Source organism: Dromiciops gliroides, chromosome 1 (genome assembly GCF_019393635.1).
Source record: "Dromiciops gliroides isolate mDroGli1 chromosome 1, mDroGli1.pri, whole genome shotgun sequence".
In the NCBI taxonomy this organism is placed as follows: Eukaryota; Metazoa; Chordata; class Mammalia; order Microbiotheria; family Microbiotheriidae; genus Dromiciops; species Dromiciops gliroides.
This window is the reverse complement of record NC_057861.1, coordinates 270459680-270479638: the sequence shown is the minus strand read 5'-3', so window position 1 is coordinate 270479638 and position 19959 is coordinate 270459680. Positions and strand designations below refer to the sequence as shown.

At 37.6% G+C, this 19959-nt stretch overlaps 1 protein-coding gene and 1 pseudogene across 1 annotated transcript in view; one reads left to right on the top strand and one right to left on the bottom strand.

The window, feature by feature from the left end:
* CHD7 (chromodomain helicase DNA binding protein 7) overlaps positions 1-19959 on the bottom strand; it is a 247727-nt gene that overhangs the window by 204227 nt on the left and 23541 nt on the right.
* Positions 15608-15856, top strand: LOC122748268 (annotated as a pseudogene).

Here is a 19959-nt window from a genome sequence, read left to right as displayed (position 1 = left end):
GCAATTGGAGGTAAGTGACTTGCCCAGGGTCACACAGCTAGTAAGTGTTAAGTGTCTGCGGCCGGATTTGAACTCAGGTCCTCCTGACTTCAGGGCCGGTGCCACCTAGCTGCCCCTCCTCAGCATATCTTGCATATATCTCCTCTCCACTCATGCCACTCCAGTTAGGCCCTCATTAATTCTCACCCAGACTATTGCAAATATACTCTAACTGGTCTCCTAATTTCTCCCACCCTCTACATGATGCCATTCTTCTCTACCACCCCTCTACTCATTCCTCTCCCCCTCAAAATTACCTGGTATTTATTTGGCATATACTTCTATGTGTACACATTGTTTCTCCCTAATAGAGTTTAAATTCTTTTAGGGCAAATAGTGAGTTGAAACATGGCCAGAGTCCTTGCTATGGTAGTCTTATGAAGGGAGTCACCAATCATGAAAGGGGAGCTTTAAGGCAGAGGTTTTTTCCAGGGTGGCAAGGTGGCAGGTGAGGAGGAGTCTGAACAGAGAGTCCAGGTATGAGGTATGAGGTAAAGCATGGCTGAGGTACTGCCTATAATGATAAGAGTTATAGGAAATGTGAGCACTGATGAATAATGGCTCCACTAAAGAGTATCAAAGAACTTTTCTAAAAGACATTGCACTATCAAGGAAATTTAGTAAAGAAGCAGGATCATATGTTTAGAGGTAGAAGGAACCTTAGTGGACTCAAGTCCAATCCCTTTATTTTACAGTGAGGAAACAGACACAGAGAAGTTAAATGACTTGCCTAGGGTCGCACATCTAAGGCAGACTTTGAACCTATGTCCCCCTAATTAACACACCAAGTTACTGAATCACCACATTAAGGATCTGATCTCAATCTCTTGAGGAATAAGGGAGAGGGACTAGGAAAGTGGCATTCAAGAAATAATTATTATTCCTCAAAATCCCCTAGGAAGATACATGTCATATTCCAGTCAATCTATCCCATGGATTTAGTTGAATCTGTTGCCTAATCTAATCATATTTCAAACCAAACAAATTGTTTTTTTCTTATTCACACTAACCTGATTATGTAAAATTAACACTTAAAATAGGAATCTTTACTAGTGATAATTCAACAAATTCAAGGAATGCATATAATATTAAGAAGCATATCACATGGCAAAAAAAGGTACATACAAGAAAAAAATTGTTAGTGTTTCAATTCAGTTACATCTATTATTTAGATACATTAAAATACTAGCATATTGACTTTGATTTTCATAAGAAGGTCCTTCTCTATCCATGGTGTCCTGAAAGTCTTAGTGCAGTTTTAAGCTTTGATAATAGCTTTTGGAATAGTCTGTATAATATTAAGCTATTAAAGCTTAAAACTGAACTAAGACTTTTGGAACACCTTGTAAAAGTTGAATTTTAGAAAGGTCACAGAAAAATTTACCCAAACAGAATCCCAAATATAATTATTTTTAAATTGGGGGGTGGGGGCAGCTAGATGGCGCAGTGGATAAAATACCGGCCCTGAATTCAGGAGGGCCTGAGTTCAAATCTGACCTCAGACACTTGACACTTACTAGCTGTGTGGCCCTGGCCAAGTCACCTAACCCTCACTGCCTCCCCCCCCCCAAAAAATAATAATAATTAATTAAAATTGGGGGGGGCGGAGAAGAGACACACTTACTGTCAAGGGATTTAAGCTTGCTTAGGAAAGCAAAATGGACCTGTTCCACTCACAAATGCAAGTGTGAATAAAAACCCTGGATGTATAACTTCTATTGTCCTCCATATTCACAATGATAGTAATAAATAATATAAAATATAACTGTTTTACAGAATTGTCCTGCAACTTCACCTTTATAAGTCATATCATCCAAACTTTTGATTTAATTCAACAATTATTTACCTAATATGTACAAGTAACCATGCTAGGTATTCAAGATACAAAGTGAATAAATATAGAACAGGTCTTACTTCCAAGGAGCTTTCTCTATAATAGTGGGAAAGACAAATACAAATAACTGATACAAAAGAGAGTAAGAAGAGCACAAAAGAGTGGGGCCAGGTCAAGCAAGAGAAATTTGAAAGGGAAGATCACTTCCAACAGCAGAAGGAAAAGGAAGCTTCATAGAGGAAATGGCTTCCAAGTTGGCTTTGAAGAAAGGGATTTCCACAAACAGTGATGAACCATGGCACAGAAATAGAAGGGCAGGATGGGAATGAGGGTGCAATTTGGCTAGCAGATAAAGAATCTGAAAGAGAAAAGTATGAGATAGGCTAATCAGATAGAAAAGGGAAATAGTAGATTTGAAGTAAGTGAAAAGAATGCTACATTTGAAATAAGTCAATATGGTGGGGTTCAAACTACATGTCCATTTGCCAGCTACATAACATAATCATTTACCTTCTCCCAGCCTCAATACTCTCATATATAAAATGAAAATAATGATGCTTGTAGGACTTCACTCATAAAGACTATTGTGGAATCAAATGAGATAAGTGGTGGTGATGGTGGTTGTGGTGGTGGTGGTGGTGAAGGTGCATGCTTTGAATGTGAGCTATCCAAGATTTTAAGTAGAAAAGGAGCATAATCAGAATTATACATTAGGAAGATTGCTGGGGCATAGCTGGGGAAGATCAATTAAAGGGAGAAAGACTGAAGGCAGGAAGACCAACAAAGAGATTATTTTAATAGTCTAGAGCAAAGCTTCTTACACCATAGGATGTAACTCTATATGAGGTCACATATCTGAACGTGGGGGTCGTGAAAAATTTGGCAACAGTAAAAGGTTATGTATACTTATTTTATATATCTATATACCTAGGGTCACATAAAACTTTCTCAGAAAAAATGGCCATGAATGGAAAAAAGTTTAAGAAGCCCTGGTCTAGAGAAAAAACAATAAGGACATGAACTAAAGTTATTACAGTGGAAGTAAAGAGGTCTAATGTGAGAAACATTGTGAAGGGTCTAAATTACCTTCCCATTCTAAATTTGTGATCCTATCATAAGTTTGGAGTTTGGCAACTGTTCAGATGTCTGAGGAGATGGTGTAAAGACAAAGATTCAAAGATAATTGAAAGTAAAGAGCCTAGAAGGGTGGTAGATACTATTAATGGAATGTGCTGGGGTGGGGGGTGGGGTGTTTGTTTAATCCAGCCTATTCCTCCCTAGGATATAAAATGATCTGTAATTTATTCACATCTACATTTGTATTATATCAAAATATATTTCACTTGTTCCTACTCTTCTCCCCCTATACAATTTCACTTAGTAATCTCATCAGTTCCCATGACTTAAATTGTCATCTCAATGCAAACAACTCTGGGATCTACTTGTACAGTCCTAACCTCTCTTCCAACCTCCAGTCCCATATCTCCAACTGCCAACTAGGTGTCCCCTAGACAGCTTAAACTCAGCATGCCTCAAACTGAACTCATCGTCTTCTTTCCCATCCCTCCACATTCTAACTGCTCTAAAGGATAGTACCATGCTCCCATTCACCCTGGCTCACAAACTAGGTGTCATCTTTTGACTTCATACTCTCTCACCCACCCACCCCACCCCCCATATTCAATCAGTTGTTAAAGTCCTATCTTTTGTACTTTCAGAGCATCTCTCATGCTCTCCTCAGCCCCATTTTTCTCCTCTGACACTGTCACCCATCTGATGCAAGCCCTTATCACCTCACCCTTGAACAACTACAGTACCCTGCAGCTTCACCTGCCTGCCTCAAGTCTCTTCTTTCTCCTATCTTTCCTCCATTTAATTGTAAAGTTGATCTTCCTAAAGCATAGGTCTGATCGTGTCACACACGTCCCCATTCAATAAACTTCAACAGCACCCAGTTTTACAACCATGATCAGACCTTTGTAATCTCATTTGTTCCTACCTGTCTAGTCTCCTTACACTTTTCTCTCCTCTATGAGTACTGTGTCCCCCTTCATTCATGTTCCTTAAACACTCACTATCCTCCATACCTGAACTCTCTCATTCTTCATCTCTGCCTGGTGGCTTCCTTCAAATTTTAGCTAAGATCCCACCTTCCACAAGAATTCTTTCCTGAGCCCTTAACCTTAGTGCCTTCCTTCTAAGACAATCCACAATTGATCCTGTATATATCTTTGTACTGTTGTTTACATGTTGTCTCCTTCAAGTGACAGGGAGCTCCTTGAGAGCAAGGACCCCAAGAGTTTAGCACAGTGGCTGCCACATAGTAGAAGCTTAATAAATGCTAACTGACTGCTAACTTTACTTCTGTAAAGAACTAATTGTTATTTGAGGTTTTTATGTCTCAGTGCGCACTGGCCTGGGGCTCCGAACTAGCCTAGGGCTCCACAAACTGCATGGTGTTCCACCCACTGGTTGTAGCCGTTGCCATGGCGCTGGTACCTCACATCCTCACGACTCGCCTACACCTACATGGGCCTGACATTATAATGATTGGAAGCCTAGTGAGGGCAATCATGTAACTGTCAGAGCAGCCATCCCATTGGCTGGGGCTGTGTGGGGTTTTTCTGAGATTGGGGGAGAATTGGGCATTCTAGTGGGACACTGGAACGACAGGAGGTCTGCTGCATATTCTCAGCTGATTCCTGGGTGGTGGTATCTTTTAAGGTTGTATAATTTCCCTTTCCCCATTTTATTTCCTTTCCCTTGATCCTACTGATCCTGTTTGTGTTTTGTTTTGTTTTTTTAAGTTCGTTCTTGTTAAAATAAATCCTGTTCTGGGGCAGCTAGGTGGCGCAGTAGATAGAGCACCGGCCCTGGAATCAGGAGTACCTGAGTTCAAATCTGGCCTCAGACACTTAACACTAACTAGCTGTGTGACCCTGGGCAAGTCACTTAACCCCAATCGCCTCACTAAAAATAAATGAATGAATGAATGAATAAATAAATAAATAAATCCTGTTCTGTTTTGAGGGAGGCTGCTGGTCTCCTTCCTTGTCCCAATATTGCGATGAGCTGCTTAGCTAACACTCCCCAATTAAAAATTGGTCCCCAGACTTATTAAGTTCCTACTTAATTTCCTTCATTTTACTATATTATTCATTATAGAGCATTTGCTTCAGTATTCTTGTGCAAACCCAATGCAAATTATAATAAATATGACACATAATGAATTTAGGTACTCTGTATCCCAATTAGACTGTTCTACCATCTTATATAAACTCTATTTCTCTTATAATTTGATATATCATTTTATATCAAGTCAAAAGTAGTAACCTCTTAATTTTGCACTGACAATAAATTTGGGTTGCATATATTTTTTACATGGTACAAGTTAATATACAGCCTCTGAATTCGTTGGGCATATTTGCAACATCAGCACAATGTAAGACTGACAAAAGATCCATAATCTATAACATAACTTGTGCACAGTATAGAGCAAAATCAAACTAATATAACTGATGAATCAATAAAAAATTCTGAAAGCGTCCTAGAGATGCTGTGGAGGTAAAATGACTTGTCCAAGGTCACATAGGTAATAGCAGAGCAGGTATCCAAATCCAGGTTTTCTAACTCCCTAGTACAGGGTTTTTTCCACTATGCCATGCTGCTAACTATCCAAAGGATCATAATCCTGAACTCTCTATTTCCAAAAAATGGATCATGTATCTATGATATGCAAGGTTCTGCCATTCAACTATGCAAAATATACTTTGCTTCAATGATACCTCTAAAAGGGAGATGATAGATAAATAGGTAGGTGGGTAGGTAGAAAGAAAGAAAAAGAGATAGACAGATGATTGATAGATAAGATAGGTAAACGGAAAGATGGATAGATACAGATAGACTGAGAAAGATAGAATATTTATTGAACACTATGTGCCAGGCACTGTACCAAGCCTTCCAAGTATAAATACAAGCAAGGCAGACCCTCCCCTTGAGATACCTACAACATTCTAATGGGAGAAGCTAATATATATAAAGGAGATCTGGAATGGGAGAAGTGTTCATGGATGCACCATGGCACGGATATGGCCCAGAAAAGCTGCAGAGGACTGGATCAAAGACTCCAAGGCTAATTTTCTGGTGGGAAAGAGATGGACATGATGGCCCAAGTAGAGATGGCTTACAGTGGAGATTGCCAGGAAGTTCTAGCGTACCACAAAGAAAGAAAAGACAGAGGGGAAAGACCCATGTGTATAAAAATACTCATAATAATATTTTTTTGTTGAAAGAACCAGAAACCAAGAGGGGAGGGGAGAGGTTATACCCATCAACTGGAGAATGGTTGAACAAATTATGGCATATGTATGTAATAGAATATTATTACAGTGCTATAAGAGATGATGAAACCAACCATTTCAAAAGGAACTGGGAGGCCCTCAATGAATTGACACAAAGTAAAGTGAGCTTCAACTTATACAGTGACTGCAACATTGTAAAGAAAAACAACTTTAATCAATGCAATGGCCAAATGTGACTGGAGAGGACTAGTGATGAATCATGCAACCCAGAATGAAACATACCTTTTCAGACATGTACAATGTATAGATTTGTTTTGCTTGACCAATGTTAACTTTTTACAAGGGAGGGTTTGTTTGGGGTTTTGGGGGGTTTTTGTCTTGTTTTTGTTTTTGTTGCTGGGGGTAGAAGGTGTTGTAGCTAGAGAAAGGAATTCCAGAAAAAAAAGAATGCATCAATGAAGCATTTTTCTTTAATGGACAGAACAGAAAGCACTTCAGAGGGAAGCTGATAATCAAGATAGCACTGGAACTTTAACAAAACAAAAACAAGTTTTATATCTATAGAAGATTTGTGATTCTGTATACAATCCTTTTTCTGTTCTTCATATTTAGAAATGCTCGTGGTTAGGGTGTTTGTCGAAAATCAAAACAAAAAAATAAAATTAAACAGTAAGCTAATACTTATACTATCTGTTTCACAGGGTTGTTGTAAAGAAAGTGCTTAGTAAATCTTAAAGGGCTATATACAAGTAGAGGATTATTTTGATGACAGAGATAGGTGGGGGTTTTCAAGCACAGGGAACAGCAAGTGAAGGGGCATGGAGGTAGGATGAATGTAAAGAATAGCAAAATTGGCTGGAGTATAAAATATAGAAAAGGAAGGTAGGGGGAGAAAACACCGAAGAGTTCATTTGGGTGGAGAGGGATCATAAATTCCAGGATAAGGACTAAGTCTTTGTTAAAAATTGTTTGTTTGTTTGTTTTATGTTTGTTTTCTTTATGGGAGGAGAGACAATCAAGCTCTGCACAGGCAAGATGCAGCCTCATTTAGTGGAAAGAGTATTAGTCTAGTGGGCAGCCAGAATTCAAATCTCAGTTATACTTAGTCTTTGTTATTGTGAACCAATCACCTCACCTACTTGAGTCTTAGTTTCCTTATCTATAAAATGGGATTAGACTAGATACCATAATGGTTCCAACCAATTGTGACATCCTATAACACCAAGAATTTCTAAGATAAAGCTGGCAGTTAAGTATAGGACAGAATGGAAAGAGGAGGAAACTATAGGCAAAAAAACCAGTTACAACTATTAACAATAATCTAGGAGGCAGCTGGGTGGTGCAGTGGATAAAGCACCAGCCCTGGATTCAGGAGGATCTGAATTCAAATCCAGCCTCAGACACTTGACACTTACTAGCTGTGTGACCCTGGGCAAATCACTTAACCCTCATTGCCCTGCAAAAAAAAAACAAAAACACCACAATAATCTATGTAGGAGGGGCAGCTAGGTGGCGCAGTGGATAAAGCACCAGAGTAGCTCCTTCATTTTCCTGTTACCCTGTAATCATACCTCATCAGCTGTCTAATCACATGATCAAGATGTCACAAAAATTTTTGTTCTTGCAACGCAAATGTGATAATGTTTAAAAATCATGATCACTGGACATGCACATTATAAGCCATCATGTAGCTATCATGAACCATCACAAATGTTCTGCAAAAATACACCTTAATTGCCTCTCTTTGCAGTATTAAGGCTGTTTTCTGATTTAATCTTCTCTTCTGTTTATGTTACTATTCTTCCATCTGGTGGATTTTCAAATGAACTAGATGACAACATTGGTCAGAATTTTTGTAAGAGTGTAGCCAGTGTAATCAGTGTATAAAGCACCAGCCCTGGATTCAGGAGGACCCGAGTTCAAATCTGACCTCAAACACAACACTAGCTGTGTGACCCTGGGCAAGTCACTTACCCCAATTGCCTCAAACAAAATAAATAAATAAATAATCTATGTAGGAGGTTTAAAAAGGCCTGAGATAAGATGTTTGTAGTGAGAATGCAAAGGAGGAAGCAGATAAGAGAAAGATTATGGAAGTATAAGAAATAAAACTTTGACTGATATGTAATGGAATGTGTAGGAAGGAGGTATAAAGTATCAAAGACGATTCCAAAGTTTCCAGAATGGGTGACTGGGAGAATAGTGATAGTATTAAAACAAGTCAAGAGGGAGAGAAGCTTTCATGGACATGTAGGGTTCTAATTTAAGACATGGGGAGATAGGCCAAATGCTATGAAAATCTTACCAGTTATACATCCACTGAAGCCTGAATCTTTATTACAATTTCAAAAGCACACAGTTAACTATACTTGCCAAAGTTGAAATAATTTTTTTTAATTTTTACCAAGATATTACTAGGAATATGAAGGTACAAAATGTCCTGAGATTGCACAATATCACAATTGGTTAAAGAATTGAAGAAATGGGCAGCTAGATGGCGCAGTGGATAGAGCACTGGTCCTGGAGTCAGGAGTACCCGAGTTCAAATCTGACCTCAGACGATTGACACTTACTAGCTGTGTGACCCTGGGCAAGTCACTTAACCCCAATTGCTTCACTAAAAAAAAAAGAAGAAGAAGAATTGAAGAAGTTTATTCTAGAAAAGGAAAGTTTTAGAGGAAACATGATTGCAGTCTTCAAGTGTCTCAAGGGCTACCACATCAAAGAGTAATTTGTTCTGCTTCATCCCAGAAGTCAAAACAACATGGACTTAGGACTTAGAATGGATAGAAGGAAAAACTTATTAACAGAGATACCCCAAAATGCTACCTCAACAATCACAGAATTTAGAGTTGGAAGAAACCTCAATGGGCACATAGTTCAATTAATACCCAAAAGGAATCCTTACCATATATAACATAACTGAGAAGTGAATATCCAGGCTCTGTTTAAATAATTCCAAGGAAGATGAACTAACCACCTCCAGAAACAGCCCATTCCACTTTTGGACAGCTCTAATAGAAAGTTTTTCCTGATATCAAGACTAAGTCTACCTCTCTGTAATTTTCCTACACTGCTCCTAATTCTTTGCTCTAATGCCAAACACAAGTTTAAACTTTTTTTTTTTTATTTGGTAGCCTTTCAAATACTTGAAGATAGCAATCATGTCACTACCCACTAAAAACTGTTTTTTTCCAGCTTAAATAACCCAAGTTCCTTCAACTGATGCTCATGTCATCAATTCAAGGTCCTTCAATTAATTTATTTCAATTTACTGTTCTCCACAATGCCCTTATAAAAATGAAGCATACAGAATTGAACACAATTTTCCAGATCTGGTCTCCCCATCATTCAAGGTATCAAGTAAAATCTGGATCACTACTTAAAATATTGTCAATATGATTCCTATTCAGTATGTATTCAACTATATGGTTTCTGCACCTCAGATTCTATGATTCTATATCAGTCATATTTTTTACCTTTTCTCTTACAGATATTCTCTGAAATTACACAATGTTTTCCTCAGCATTCTGTTTAAGGGGGAGAAAGAAAAGGGGAGTTAAAGTTATATAAATCCAAATATTATCTCCTATCTGTACTTACAATCTACACAGCTCTAATTAGAAGATTATTGGGCAGGACATGACTTTAAACTTTACACTATTGTATTTTCTTTATCAAAAAATAAAGAATGCTATATAGAAAGATAGGACTTCTGTTCAGATCCAGAGGGCAAGATTAGGAAAAATGTATGGAAGCTGCAGAGAGGTAAATTAGGTTTGTCATAAAGAAAACCCTTCTAACAATCAGAGCTGTCCTTAAACAAAAGGAACTATCTTGGGAAATGAGGGTTACTCCCTCCTACAGCTATCCAAGCAAATATTGGATTAACTATTTATCAGCTGTTATTATATAGAGGGATTTCTTTCCAGGTATGGTTTGGGCAAAAAGGCTTTGGTGAACACTTCAAGTGTCAGATTCTGGAACTGTATGAACTTGGTAGGTTTGTTTTTGGATTTTTTTGCATTTGATAGGAATTCATCTTTAATGACACATTTTGAACATTATTTAAGAATAATTTTTTTAAAGAATAATTAAAGTGCTAGCAATACTTCTAAAGAATTTCTTTCTTTACCTGCACAGAGAACATAGGGAGGACAAAGGGAATAACAGTCACCCACAGAAAGACTACTCCAGAGAGTGTGACCCTCCACTACCAAGAGAAGTACCTGCCAAGCAGGGAAGGAACAAATAAGACTACTCCCAGGATATGAATGCTGCTATCCTTCAAGAACATCATATTCATTTACTTGGTCTATCAGTTTATATATAATGTTCTGTATGTATTATTAGTGGCTACTATTAATATATCAATATTAACTCTTAGTGACAATCTAAAACAAGTCAATATAATCAAAGATCACTTGAAGAGGCAGGGAACATTAGCAACTTTAAGAACAAGTCAAAATTTGACAAAGAAAGGGCACCTGAATTGAAGGAAGAAAAAAAAATTGAAAGGCAGAGAATAAAAGGAATTAAATCCAGGCATGAGGGAATGATTAATGTGAATACATGGAGATGGGAGATAGAAGGTTGATCCACTTTGGATAGAACATGGAATATGTATTCACAAGTAATGAAATGAGGCAAGAAAAGTGGGTCAGAATGTAGAAGGCTTTTCAAACTATGAAAGATCTGTATTTTATCTTAGAAAACCATTGAGGATTCTTAATCAGGAGAGCCTTAGAAACCTTATTTGGGAGTACAAAATAAAAAAGAAACAGACTTAGTGGGCAGAGGGACCAGTAGGAAGCTGTTATAGAATTTCAAGGGAGAGGTTATAAGGGCCTATATTTGTGTGGAGGTCATGAGCATAGAGAAAGGGATGTATTCACAGAATCACAACATTTCTGATTTTCAGCTAGCAACTAGAAATGTAGTGGTGAAGATCAGGAAAGAAATTAAGGCTAGATATAGAAATAAAGGCCAGATTATTCATGAAATATGTTGTAGAAGGGAGTATTGTTCAAATTTTAGAAAGATATTTAGAGATAATAATTGAATTCATGACAGTGATAAGGTCATCAGGGAAATCGAAGAGGGCCTTCAAAGTTACTGAAACTTATGGGTAAGGAGCTAAAAGAAGACCCATCAAGGAAAGCTAAGGAGTAGTGAGACAGGAAAAAAAAATCAATAAAGAGCAGTTCCCCTGAGGAACTTTGGTCAATAGTATCAAAAACTGCAGAAAGGTCAAGAAGGTTGAAAAAAAAGCCACTGGATTTAGTAAAGAAATTATTTGAAACCTCTGAGAAAGTTTTCAGTAAGGTGAGAAATCTAGGACTAAGAAGGTGATTGGCCCAAAGTACTGGTCCTGGTCGGACCACCTCGGAAGTATGTATCTTCTGTTCAAAGTGTCACATTTCAGGAAGAGAAGTGATAAAACTGGATAGTTATTACAAAGGAAGATGACCAGGATGGTGAAGGGACTCAAGATCATGCTATGAGTAGATATTGAAGGAAAGATAGATGTTTTACAAGGAGAAGTGAAAATGTATAGTGAATATAAATGCTATCTTTCAAGCATCTGAAAAGGGATCACGTGGGAGAGGGAACCCATTTGTTCTGCTTGATCCTAGAGTTCAGACAGAACTAAGAAGAGTAGAAGGGTGGAAGTTACAATGAAGCAGACATAGGTTTGATATAAGAAAGACATTTTGTGACAATTGCTTTATCGGAAAATGATCTCATTAGAAATCTTCGAAGACCAAGTGACCACTTGTTAAGTATGTTGTCCCCAAACATGGAGATTCTTGTTTGGGTATGGACTTGGAATAAATGGGATCATTTTCTATTCAGATTCTATGGTTCTCTGATCATGTAATAAGGAGAAAAGAGTGCACAGAGCATGACGTTACAAATAAATAGAGCTGGTCTTAGAGGCAGTAAGACCTTGATCAAGCCAAGCTCTGCTTGTGACACATACTACCTATGTGACCATGGGCACTATTAGCCTCCCTGTCTCCAGTCTATTTCTTCACTAATCTTGCTCTAAAATAAGTGTTTTTAAAACACTGGTCTAACCATGTCAATCACCTTATCAAAAATCTGGCTACTGCCTCTATAAAATACAGACAATGTGGCACTCCACAGTCCGGTTCAAACTTCACATTCTTGAATTATTCCATTACTCACAGGCATAAAGCCTAGGTTGCAGTCAAACTGGACCTTCCAAACCCAACTTCGATGTATTCATTTCAGTCATTTAATGTCCCCAGACAATTCTGTAGGACTAAAAGTTAGGGACAAATTGCTGATCTCCAACAGTGTAAGATTTCACATACAAAAGGAGTTACCTTTATCAATGAAATTACAGATCTGAATAACAACAAAAAAGTGAGTTGGTAGTGACACTAAGTTTAAAAAATATTCTGGGAGTTTAGCAATGAAGGGAAGTGGAGACATGGGACAATTGTTTGAGGGGCTAAGCAAAAGGTTTTATTTTTACCTGGGATATAATAGAAGAGGTGCTGATAACAGTTACCGAAATTTTGTACTTTAAAATGCAGTTGCATAGTCTGGTTGTATGGTACACTATGATAATTCTATTATTACTGAAGACATCATAGTCCTCCCAGTTCCCCAGGCTCAAAACCTAGGTGTCATCCTCAACTCCTCACTATCTCTCACCCCCATCTCCAATCTGTAGCCAAAGCCTGTTGACTTCACCTTTGCGATACCTTTAAAATACACCCCCTTCATTCTTCTGATGCTGCCACTACTCCTCACACTTAGAACTATTCAAACCAACTGCTGGTTGGTCTTCCTGCTACAAATCTCTCCCTAGTCCAGTCCATCTCCACTCAAGACATCAAAATTATTTTCCTAAAGCACGATCTGATCATGTCACCCCAATCTCCAATTCAATAAATTCCAATAGTCCCTATCACCTCCAGGATCAAATATAAAATCTTCTGTTCAGTTTTTAAGCCCTACTTATAATCTGGCCACTTCCTACCTTTCTAATCTTCTTACACTTTGTGTCCTCTATACCACTCCCCACCCCAATATAGTCTTCTGCTATTCCTCAACCAAGACCCTCCATCTCCAACTCTATTTTCGTTGGCTGACCACTAAGCCTAGAATGTTCTTCTTCCTCATCTCTACAACTTGTCTACCCTGCCTTCCTTCAAGGCCCAGATAAAAACTTGCCTTCTACAGGCAACCTTTCCCTATCCCGCTAAATTCTAGTACATTCCCTCTTTTAATTATTTCCTCTATATCCTATATTTGGCTTGTTTGTACATGGTTGTTTGCCTCTTGTCTCCCCCATTAGACTGTGAGCTCCTCAAAGGCAGAAACTGTCTTTTGCCTTTCTTTGTATCCCCAACACTTCACAATATATTACGTGCTTAATATTTATTGACTGAGTATTACCATCAACATACTTATCCAAATAGTTTGTACAATTTATTTATAAGATGATGACAATCCATCTAGATCCTGGAAGAAATTTTTCTTTCCCATTTCTGAATGTTGGGATAGATTTGATGTTGGTGGTGAGGCATTAACAAATAGAATCAAAGATCTCAAAATCTAAGAGAACTGAGAGGCTATCTAATCCAAGCCATTCACTTTACAGATGAGGAAGTTGAGGCCTAGAAAGGCCAAGCATCTTACCCAAAGTCACATATATAGTAAGTGACAGAGGTGGGGTTTCAACCTAGGTTCCCTCATTCCAGAGCCAGAGTTCTTTGCACTAGATCATGCCAGAAAAAGGTCATATGCCTTTGTGCAGATTTAGAAGCTCTGAAATAATTTACCTTAACTACAATACTGTCACCTAAATGATGTGATTCTCAGGTTAAGCACCCTCACAACAAAAGAACAGCCCCAAAACAGTTGCCCTCAAATAAGCTATCTTTCTACAGGAAAAGACTATTCCAGAGTGAATGAGTTCCAGGTGTTAAATTCTTTCTACTAGTCTACATCAAGTTACACCAGTACACAGTAAGCCTTTTAACCCAAGCTAAAGAATCCCTTACCTCCCAAATGTGAATATCATGCTAACATATTTAAGCAATTAGACAAGATTACAGAAAAAATACATTGGATATGCTGAAATTTGAGTGTTAAATGTGCAGTTAATACTAAGCAAATTCAGAATTCACCTGTGAAGACCTTTATTAAACTAGCCTTCCTTCACATGATTCAGAAAAACTACAAATTGGGCATTTGTATTCAAACTTACTTGTACAACAAAATTAATTAAATAAAAATGAACTAGGAATAAAATGACATTTAAAAGTAGAAGAGATTGTTAAAGCCATCCAGTCCAGCCTCTTCATTCTCTGTATAAGAATACTGAAGCATTGAAGTACAGAGTGACTTGTCCAAGGTCTTATAGACAATAAGAAGCAAATCCATGGTTTAAACCATGGTCCTTCTGATTCCAAATAAGTGTTCTCCCCAACCTTGCCAGGTTGAGAATAATAAATCCTCATAAATATTCAAGAATATGCACAAAGCATAAAAAGAAAAAAATGCCCCAAAGTTAAAAGTATACCAAAAATTAATAATAAATCATTTCAGAAAGAATTCAAGTACGCATTTCCATTATGGTTTTGAGATACAACATATCCTTCTAATCTTTTCTTGACCTTTATTCCCTCATTGAACTTTCTTCTACCCACAGTATCTAGTTTTTTTTCATATAAGACACAATAATGTTAACCGATTACTAGGTTAGTTTCAAAATATAGCATTACAACTATCCCTTCCACATCGTGCAGTGTTAATATATCATGGTTTGGCATAAGAAATTAAATGGTAATTTTTTGAGGGTTTTGTAGAAGCCACAGACAACACACAAAGGTCATGACACAGAAAAGTTTAGAAACTCAGAAATGCATAAAATATATGTATAGTATTGTATAATATCAACATATTTTATCTTTTAATGCCATAATAATTCAGACTTCTCTGGTATGAAGGAAAGCCAAATAATCACATGCAAATTCTCCAGACTGCAGGGGCAACAGACCCCAAACCCCAGCAATGTGGAAGAAATAACTTCTGTGTGTGTATGTATGTGTGTATATACATATAAATATACATATCTATCATTGTACTTTATATTCTAAGAAGTGAAAGGAAACTTCATGGTGGCAATACTTTACATCAGATCACAGTGACAAGGAAAATTGATCCAGACTAAACTTATACCATGGACTTTTTTTCTAGGATATTTCAAATGTCAAATCAAATTATAAAGTCTGCCACCCTGGTTTTAGTAATCTAATTCCAACGTCATGTTGGTCCTGAACTTAAAACTAAACTAGTATTAGTATATTTATTAATACTAAACTAGGCATGTGGGCAGCTATTGTTAGGCAGTTGGCAGCTCAGGGTGGGGAGTTCCCAAGGAGGAGCAAACATGCCACATAAACAAATTTGCTATTTGGACAAATATGATTAGGAGGAGTTCTAGTACCAGCACATCATTTTGCTCAAGGACATAGCCAAACGGGTCCCTAAGACCCACCTGTTTTCTGCCTCTGAGTGGAGGAATCTGGGTGCCCAGCAGAGTCAGGGATAGGTCCATTACATGATCTATGAACCGAAGTAACACATGTTGCTATTCCAATGGCCACTGCCCAAGTACATACTTATCCTTAACTGCTAACATTTATCTGCTAACAATGTTGCCTTCTTGTTTCTTACTTGGGATTTAATACAGTTTGAAAGTGCTGGTAACTCATGTTGCTTGAGCAGAGCTGCCACAGCTGCCGCCACCGCCACCGCCACCACTCTGATGGGTTCTCTGATGGATGTAACTTCAGCTGAGCTTTTTACCTCTGTAACAAGCTGAACACCTTGAGTAGATAGACAAAGCACCAAGAGTAACTGAAGACTCAACACAGCTTAGTTGTGGAGTGTGTATAATTACTGCCATTTGTTTGGTTTTTCCCCTGCCAGGCTGTGTGTGAGATAATTTAATAGAGTTGTATTTTCATTTGTTGAAAACTTTCCATTTTATTCAAGAAATGTCTTGCTGTTTAAATCTCCCGAATAATGAGGAAGTTTTTGTAATTAAAAAAAAAAAATACTAGATAGATGGTATAATCTAAACGCATCTGAAGATAGGAGGCCAAAAGAATTAATTTTCAAGGTTTTGATTTAGTAAATTAATTCTCTTTATCATAATGTATTATTGTTTCAAAAAGAAATACTCCCTTTTTTCATGACCTAAAAGTCATTATATTTCTTTCATAGTGAATCTATGATTTGGGGTTTGACCCGTATATATGGGTCAGATGTTTCTAAAATCGTATACAGGGGCAGCTAGATGGCGCAGTGGTAAAGCACCGGCCCTGGATTCAGGAGTACCTGAGTTCAAATCCAGCCTCAGACACTTAACACTTACTAGCTGTGTGACCCTGGGCAAGTCACTTAACCCCAATTGCCTCACTAAGAAAAAAAAACCAAACAATTAAAATCGTATACAGACCAAGGTCTAAATTCAAAATAGATTTTCTTGTACCACCTTTCATTCTTTGCAGAGGTAGAGGACTATAGGTGAGGAACACTGTAGATGTCAGACTTTTTTGATGTACTGGTTAGTTTTGTTGAACTTTCCCTACTCTTTTTTAATCTTTGTTTTGAAAAAAGGCTAGCTATGAAGAGGTGGGAAAGGGTTACACTGGAAAATGTTGGTGATATAAGAACAAATATATTTTCAAAGGAAGAAAATTAATATATACGTACATGCAGACATATATATACACACATATATGTTCCTTCTAAAGGGAAACTTTCTAATTAATTAAAGTTGTTATGCACTCCCTGGCTAACAAACTTTGTAGTCATCTTTGATTCATCCATCTCCTGCAACCCTTATATTTACAACTGAATCCTGCCATTTATTCTTTTTAAATCCCTTTAGACATTGTAGCTCTTATTCCATTTCCACTACCAATACCCTAGTCCATCACTTAATGGCTGGATTATGACAATGGCCTCCTCCCTCCAGTTTCCCCTACCTCTAATCTAATCTAATCTGATTCTAACCAATAAAAAGGAACTGGTTGCTAAAGGAGAAATGACCAGGACTTTGGGAGGAAGTGTTAGAATACTAAGATAACTTGGCATTTGTGATAGATAAGAAAGGGAATGCCAGATAGTCTGATATACATATGTTAGAATTTGGAAAGGTTTATTTCAAGGAGTTCAGACAAAATGAAAAGTCTTATGGTAAATCTTATGGACTAAATTTCTAAAGTATTTAGAACATATATAAACAAATTATTCCAATGGCAAAGAACATGATGGTTCTCTAAAAGGGACTGATGGAATACATCAACCAAATAAGATTTTTAAAAGACAAGAACAGAAGACAGAATCATAGATAGATAGATAGATATGAAGAATAGAACCGTGTCAATGCTATAAGAATTATGTCAGAAAAGCTAAAACAAAAGATGAGCTCAGGCTTTCCTTTAATACTAAGAAAAACAAGTATGACTTTTTTTTAAAACAATATTGAAAGTAAGAGGAAAAGGAAATTAAGTTGCTACTAGGATTGAACGGGAACACAATAATGAACAACAAAGATGACGGAACTATTTTATGTCTATCATCAGTTTTCTCTACTCTGAAAAATAAGCTTCTACAAGGAGACTAAGTAAAACAAAAATGGATAACATGAAACAAACTTGAAATCCCTACAGGTTCTAGATCTATGATCCTAATAAAAGAAATTAAAATCAAAAGAGCCCTATAGCAAAATGATAAGGATTGTAAAAGAAAGAGTCAGTGATGGAGGAACTAAACCAAAACTGGCATGCAGACAATTGGTGGAGCTGTGAAATGAGCCAGTCATTTTGGAAAGCAATTTAAAATCATGATAATATGACTAAAATATCCGTACTCTTTGACAAAGAGATACCACTGTTAGGTATATATTCCAAGAAACTCAAGAAAGAAAGAACCTATATACACCAAAATATTCATACCAGCACTTTTTAAAGCAGCAGAGAATTGAAAATTAAGTACCATGCTATTGATGTGACTGACTAAACAAATTCTCCTTCTACCAGTTTGGCCACTCTTTCTCAATAGTCTTTGCTACCTCATCATGTATAACAGCAGCAAACTGTGGGTGTCTGTCCTGGACCCTCTTCTCTCTCTACTCAGTGATTCCAACAGTTCCTATTAATTTATTACCCATCCATTGTGGCCCTCTAAGCACAGATATTCCTCAGAGTTCTGTCCTGGGCTCTCCTATCTTCTCCCTCTATATTCCTTCACTCTGTGATATCAATAGCTCCCACTATTTAATGACTATCTGTATGCTGACAATTATCAAATCTACTTATCCTATCCAAAACTCTCTATTGACCTCCAATCTTGCATCTCCAACTTCTTCTCAGGCAACTCAAACTGAATGTCCAGTAGATGACAAACTCAATGAGTCCAAAACCAAACTCATTATTTTTCCCCCTCAATCCCCTCTTCCCTCTGATGTTCCCTATTATTGTAGATGGCAACACCAACCTACCAGTCTTTCAGGCTTTCAACCTATTTGTCTTCCTTGACTCCTCACTATCTCTCACCCCCCATATCCAATGTGTGGGGCCAAGGCCTGTCAATTTCACCTTTGAAATATCTTTGAAATATGCCCCCTTCTCTCCTCTGACACTACCACCACTCTGGTTCAGGCTCTCATTATCTCACATCAGGATTACTGCATTAACCTGCTCATGGGTCTGCCTGCCTCAAGGCTCTCCCCATTCTAATGCATCTTCCATTCAAAGTGATTTTCTTAAATTACAGATATGATCATGTCATCCTCCTAATTAAAAAACAACAACAAAATCCTACAGTGGCTCCCTACAACCTCCAGGAAGAAATACAAAATGTTCTGTTTGGTATTCAAAATCCTTCAGAACCTGGCCCCCTCCTATCTTTCCAGTCTCCTTATACCTGACTCTCCACGTGTACTTTTCAAACAAGTAACAATAGCCTCATGTCTGTTTCACAACAAGACACTCCATTTTTTGACTTTAGGCATTTTCTCCTGCTTATCCCCATGCCTGAAATGCTCTCCCTCCCCAACTCTGCCTCCTGACTTAAGTCTTCCTTTAAGCCCCAACTAAAATCCCATCTTTTACAGGAAACCTTTACCATCCTCTCCTAATTCCAGTGCCTTCCCTGTTATTTCTTATTTATCCTATATGTAGTTTGCTTTGTATATATTTGTTTACTTGTTGTCTACCCCATTGGGTCATAAGCTCATTGAGGGTAGGGACTTTCTTTTCTCTCTCTTTGTATCCCTGGCACATAGTAAGCACTTCATACATGTTTGTTGACTGACCTATATTTCAAGCCACAATGTCTTTCCAGAGCTCCAATCCCACATCACCATCTATGTTCTAATCATTTTCAATGGATACCCCGAAGATATCTCAAACTGAACATATCCAGAACTGACTCAGTATCTTTCATGCCCAATCTACCCTTCTGAATTTCCCTATTTCTGTCAAGAGCCATAGAATCTTGTCACTCAGGTTCACAATTTCACTGTCATCCTTGAGTCCTCACTGTCACTCACCCTACATAGCTAATCAGTTGCTAATTCCTATTTTTTCTACATCCATAACATTTCTCAGATCTGTGTCCTTTGGCTACTCATACAGCTACATCATTCAATTTCAGACCCTTATCATCTCTGACCTGGACTATTTTGATAACCTTCTAATTGGTCTCCCTGCCACAAGTATTTCTCCT